The sequence below is a fragment of the Vigna radiata genome, chromosome 5 (assembly GCF_000741045.1).
Source record: "Vigna radiata var. radiata cultivar VC1973A chromosome 5, Vradiata_ver6, whole genome shotgun sequence".
Classification (NCBI taxonomy): domain Eukaryota; kingdom Viridiplantae; phylum Streptophyta; class Magnoliopsida; order Fabales; family Fabaceae; genus Vigna; species Vigna radiata.
This window is the reverse complement of record NC_028355.1, coordinates 2,248,168-2,254,167: the sequence shown is the minus strand read 5'-3', so window position 1 is coordinate 2,254,167 and position 6,000 is coordinate 2,248,168.

Below are 6,000 nucleotides of genomic sequence, written 5' to 3'. Positions count from 1 at the left end.
ATTCATGACAAGTTTACATCCTTCTATTTACCAACGTAACTCTTCCTTTTTGCCAACATCTATAAGTTAAATCATGAAAGTTAAGCACTATTAATTTAAAACTATTGGAGAAACATATAAAGCAGGTGTGTGCATATATATTTCAAATTTGTTTTAGGTCTCAGATAAATTGTATCCTAAAAAAAAAAAAAAAAAAAAAAAAAAACCAATGTGTGTGCTGACTTTTCCATTGCATGATTTATACCAATTATGATGAAGATATATAATTTGTTTCATAGAATGATTAAAATAAAAGAATAACATTTTAATTAATGAAATAATTGAAAATAGGTACTTTTATTAATGATAAAGTAAATTATGGAAATAATATAGAATTTTAATAATATTTTTTTATGTACAAAGTATAACATGTTAACTTGAATACAATCAAGGTAAATTTTTTATCATCAGGAATCCAACAAAACTTGAATCAAAATAATATGAAACCTCCAGTTGATCACAATCAAATTTTGTTTTTTTTTTTTCTAAAATGTTTGATTTACTCTTAATGTTTGGATTACATCTAGTTATTTCAGGTACATAATTTAAGAAATTTAACTAATAAAAACACTTTATTAGAATATAGTCTTTTTAGGCACAATAAGCATCGATTTTTCTATATATTACACATTACGAGTATAAATATATCCAAATATAATTTTCTTAATTTTTTCCTGAAACTAAGAATTTCAAAATAAGATGAGAAAAACAATCTTAAATAAAGTAAACACAATTTTAGTTTAGAGGATAAAACTTTACAAAGTACAGAATATTACAATAATTTAAGAACACAATCCAGTTGTACTAAGTTTTTTTGTCAATTAAACTATAATTAAGTTCCATTAATCTAATGAGTGTCACTATGCTTCAACAGCTTGTATAAACATGTTATAGTCTAAACATAATATAGAATAAATATTATATCATTTGTCCAGTGGATTATAATGTGCAATAAACTATTTTAACTACAAAAAATGTTAAAACCCTTCCTAATAAATATTGATTTTAATCATTCGCATGTAGTCTAATTAGTACATTTTAACATTATATTTCATATGGTCCGATGATATGATTTTCCTATCTTGTATTGTCTGATATTTTGTTATCATCAAAACACTTTCATCTAAAATTATTCGTCTGATCTTAATAATGGGCTGTTATATTTTTCAATACTTTTATCCTGATGTGTTTTTTTACTTATTTATGACAAATTTTGCAATGAAACCAAATTAAAGGAATAATATTCTTATAATAAAGTTTTATACTTCAAAATTATCTTACAAATGTATTTTGTGGAAATATTTTTAGCTAAGATGAAAAAATTATTTCAATTTTCTTAATCTTAACTTTTATGTTCTGATACCATGTTCGTCGAATAACACCATTAAGGTTAATCATCGTATATATGAGGTATTGTCTGCTTTGAAACTTTATCCGTCACAATTTTGTTTTTAAAAGATAGATCAAAAGATAGAAGAGAGTAGAAATATTTAAACTTTCTTAAACATCAACTCCTAAGAAATATGAACTTTGTGTGTGGTAAGAACATAAACCTTCAGTCAAGAAAAACTTACTGAAGTAATTGTGTAGAACTTGATTTTACTTATTTTAAATATCTTTCAAAAGTGTAATTGTTATATGATTTTATTTTAACATTGTTATATAAGTATAATATTGATTATTAACTAAAATTATTTTGATCCAAATATGTTTAAATTGAGTTGGTTGGTTGATAAAGCGGTAAAATATGTAATTGTTTTGCATAGTAATAGTCTAACATAGTTTAAGTGTTATGGTAGAGAATTGTATAAGCATAGAAGGAATGGATAAATATTATGTTTTATTGATATTCTGAACCAAGTATATATTAAGGTATCATGAAGATAAGTTTTTTCGTCCAATTCACAATAAAGTTATCTAACAACGTATGATTTATCTAGAATGTTTGATAAACTTTGATTATGTATTAGGTGTTGGTCTCAAGTAGACCATTTTAATATATTTTGTCTCCTAAATTTTTTATGTATTTGATTGAATTGTTCTTTAATAACATTAGTTGAAACCATGAGTGTGAGATTTATTACGTATAAATTAAGTTAAGTTGTATATATTCCATTATTTTATGGTACGATTGAGATCATTATAATACGAGATCATATTATGGAAAAAGTAATTCATAATCATTTATATATATATATATATATATATATATATATATATATATATATATATATATTCGAGTATTTAATAACTAAATTTAGATATAATAACTGTTAAAAAAAGAAAAAAAAAAGCTCACAAATTTATATTGGTTAGATTAAAAAAAACCTACATTCATAGAGTTTTAACTAAAAGATTTTCACTATATCAAATAAAGTTGACAAGATTATAAGTACACTTTAATAATTTAAAACTTGAAGACATCTAAAACTTGATAAATCTATTAAGAACCACATATAATGTAATGTTACACACAATTGCATAAAATCTATCACCTACTTAACATAAAGAATTGAAAAATGCATCAATAAAATGGAAGAAGTACACCTGGGAGTGAAAATTTTATAAATCAATCCTATTGTAAAACAAGAAAATTTAAGATCAAAGCCATATTCAATTTCAATAATATAGTTCTTAGATTTCAAAATTAATGGATAAGAAAAAGGAAATTGATTTTTAAAGACAATCTGTTTTATGATTATATTAATTAATTATGGAAATAATTTAATCGATTAATGTTATTCACTTTGAAATCCTATCAATTAGGTTAATCAATTAAAATAACAAGCTAATTAATTAATGATCAGTATATCTTTTTCGAAATTGATACTTTCACGTAAAAATTAATCTTAACTAATTATATTATAATTAATTAGATTTTAAAAATATTCTAGTTTAATATACAATATTTCTAAACTCAAATCATATATATATATATATATATATATATATATATATATATATATATATATATATATATATATATATATATATAAAGACGAAAAAAAGTGAGCATTGAAGGTGCACACATGGCAGCGGATAATTGGTATGAACAAACATTTCTAAAATAAAGTTTAATTGTGAAAACAAAGATTCCAAGCTCATTCTATTTTATGTGGGAAACTAACTTCACCTTTCACAAGCCTTAACCTCAGTTCTCTGTCTTCTCTCTTCAATTTCTTCATGTTGAACCGTTTAATTTTCAATTAGGTGGTGTCCAAACACTCACAGCGTAGTGAGCTTCCATTTTAGCCGGTTGATTTCTCATTCTGCCACCGGTAAGTCATCTTCCCCTCTCCCGTGCATCTTAGGGCTGCAATGCATGTAGTAGATGTGGAACTTTCTTGAGAATTCTACTCTTTCTCTTAAATTCCCAACTCTTTCTAGATTCCTAATCCTGCATCCTAACATAAATTTGCAATCTATAGGTGTTTCTAGCATTTCCTCGAGGTACAAGAGAGCGGGCAAGGTTCGATTGTTTATTGTGCTGTCAATTTGAGGTAAGGGAAGCTGGTATTTCTTTCTGCTTATGGGAATTGTTTTATGTGAACTAGGTTCTGTTGAAATTGAATAATGATGTATGCATGTGATTGTAAATTAGGAAAAGTTGATGTTTGAACAAAAATTAAATGAAATTGTATGTTAGAGCACGTGATTAATGAAGTGTGATTTATGTGACTGTGAAATTGTGATTGGTAATGGTATGAGCAGTATGATTAATGTTAAATTGAGTGGTTAAAGGCTGTGAATCATCTCATGCATGTTACTAGCTGCAAATCAAAGTTGGGTATAGTGTTTTAGACTAGTTTAGAGGAAGTGAGGTGGTAGTTTTGAGTTCTAGAAGTTATAGCTTGAATTAAGCAATTGGGACAACCTAAGTAAGTCCAAAGTGACTTGTTAGAAGTGTCAAAATGACCAAAAACAGTCCTCAAGTGGTAAATTTAGATTTGAGCCCATAAGTTGAGAGAATTAAGGTTTTTGAGTGTAAATTTGTGCATAGTTGTTAGGGATTAAGGTTAGGAATGTTTATAAGCCTTTAGACAAGTTTAGATTCACATGTGTTTCGAGTTAGAATGATTAGAAATTCATAGAAGTACCTAAAACGAAACTTAGGGGTGTGAGTTCTGCAAAATCTGCATAAGTCACGCCTGGGCACCCTTCAACGCGCTATTTCACCTTAATTCTGGCGTCTGGGCGCCCTTTTCTGCTATTGTTTTTGTTTTTGACGTTTTGGAAGTTTCGGACGTTCGTTTTAGATGTTCTTTAGGTCATTCTGAGAGTTTTTGACCCTTTCGGAGCCATTGGTGAGAGTCTCCAAGCTATTTGAATTAACTAAATATTGGTAATTAAAGATTATAAAGAAATTTGTGTTAATAAGTGATGTTTCTGTGAAATTATGTAATGTATGAGTTGTTTTTATTACATAACTGAAGGAATGATTGTGCAACATGATTAAAGGTATGATGTATTGCATTGTAAATTATAGTTTGAAAGCATGTATGTACAAAGTATGTGAATTATGTAAGTGTAACAAAGTGATGGTTGGTGTAAGTGTAACAAGTATGGTTATTTGACGTAATTCCATGATCCTCAAGGGAGGTTACATGGTGGTGCCTGTAGTTTGTTGTGATTGACCGTATGAATGGTCGGAGTGTCCTTATGGGGTTTATCATGACATTCTAACGATCATTCATGCTCAATTAGAGAGTGATGAGTCATGTGGTGAGAATAGTAGGAGGTCCTAGTCTTGGGTGTCTCCATTTATGGGCCAAGATGAGTTTGGATGGACTTACACTTGTGTGTGGTAAGGGTGAAACCCGTTGGCAATGGCTTTGCAAAGCAGTAGAGGCCACCACAAGTGCACAAACCCCTAGAACTTAACATTTCATACTAGTCTGGATGGTCAAATCACGTGTCGGTCATTGGTATCAACAAAATGTGTTCGGTCTTAGTCTGTATTATGTTATGGTATTTGCATGTTGTGTGTGTGATTGTATAACATGATAATTAATTTCATTTAATGTATAATCTGATAGAATGTTTACTTGCTTGCTTGTGTGCATGCTGTTATGTATATGTTAGTTTGAATTTGGACTTATCTTGCATGCTTTTCAACCTAGCTTACCATTGCATTGTGTGTGTTGTATGTGTTTGCCTTTCCTTATTGCGATGATCATCCAATCCTTTGGATGTGAGCAGAATCTATTGGTGATGTGCCCTTGGAGCAAGCATTGGAGATTGAAGAAGACCCAGCTCTTAGTACTTAGGATTTATATTAATTCCTGTTAGATAGCATCTTTATTTTAAAAGACTCTTAGCGTTTATTTTATAATGATCTGTATTTTGGAGATACTATTCAGGCATCCTTAGATCTTTAGTTGCCATGTATTTTGAAGAACTCTTAACTTGTACTTAAGTTTTAATTACTAGCCAAATTTAAATAATTATACCCATTAATTCTATCACTTGTATACTCTTAACTACTTTCTTTATCATTATTTGATACATTCCATATATATGCGTCGTATATTTTGAGATGTCAAAATATATATATATATATATATATATATATATATATATATATATATATATTCATATTCATGTTTAAACATCATGCACTTAAATAAGGTCTTTCTCAATAATAAATTTGAAATTATTTAACACTTTCAAAACAATATAAATAACTTTTGAAACTATTAAAAATTAGAGTTAAGTGAATCGAAACTTACTAACTTTAACTTTTTAATTTAAAAAATTTGAAATTTATTTATTTTAATTATCCATTATAATTTATTAATTTGTTTTCCTATTTTCATTTGTAAAAATTGTTATAAAATGTTATTAATGTTATTTTTTTTTTACTACAGATAGTTTCGATTAAATAGTTAAACTTATATTTCTAATTCTGGTTATTTAAAAATTATTAGAGATTACTTATTGAAATTTAAAAATGTCAATTTT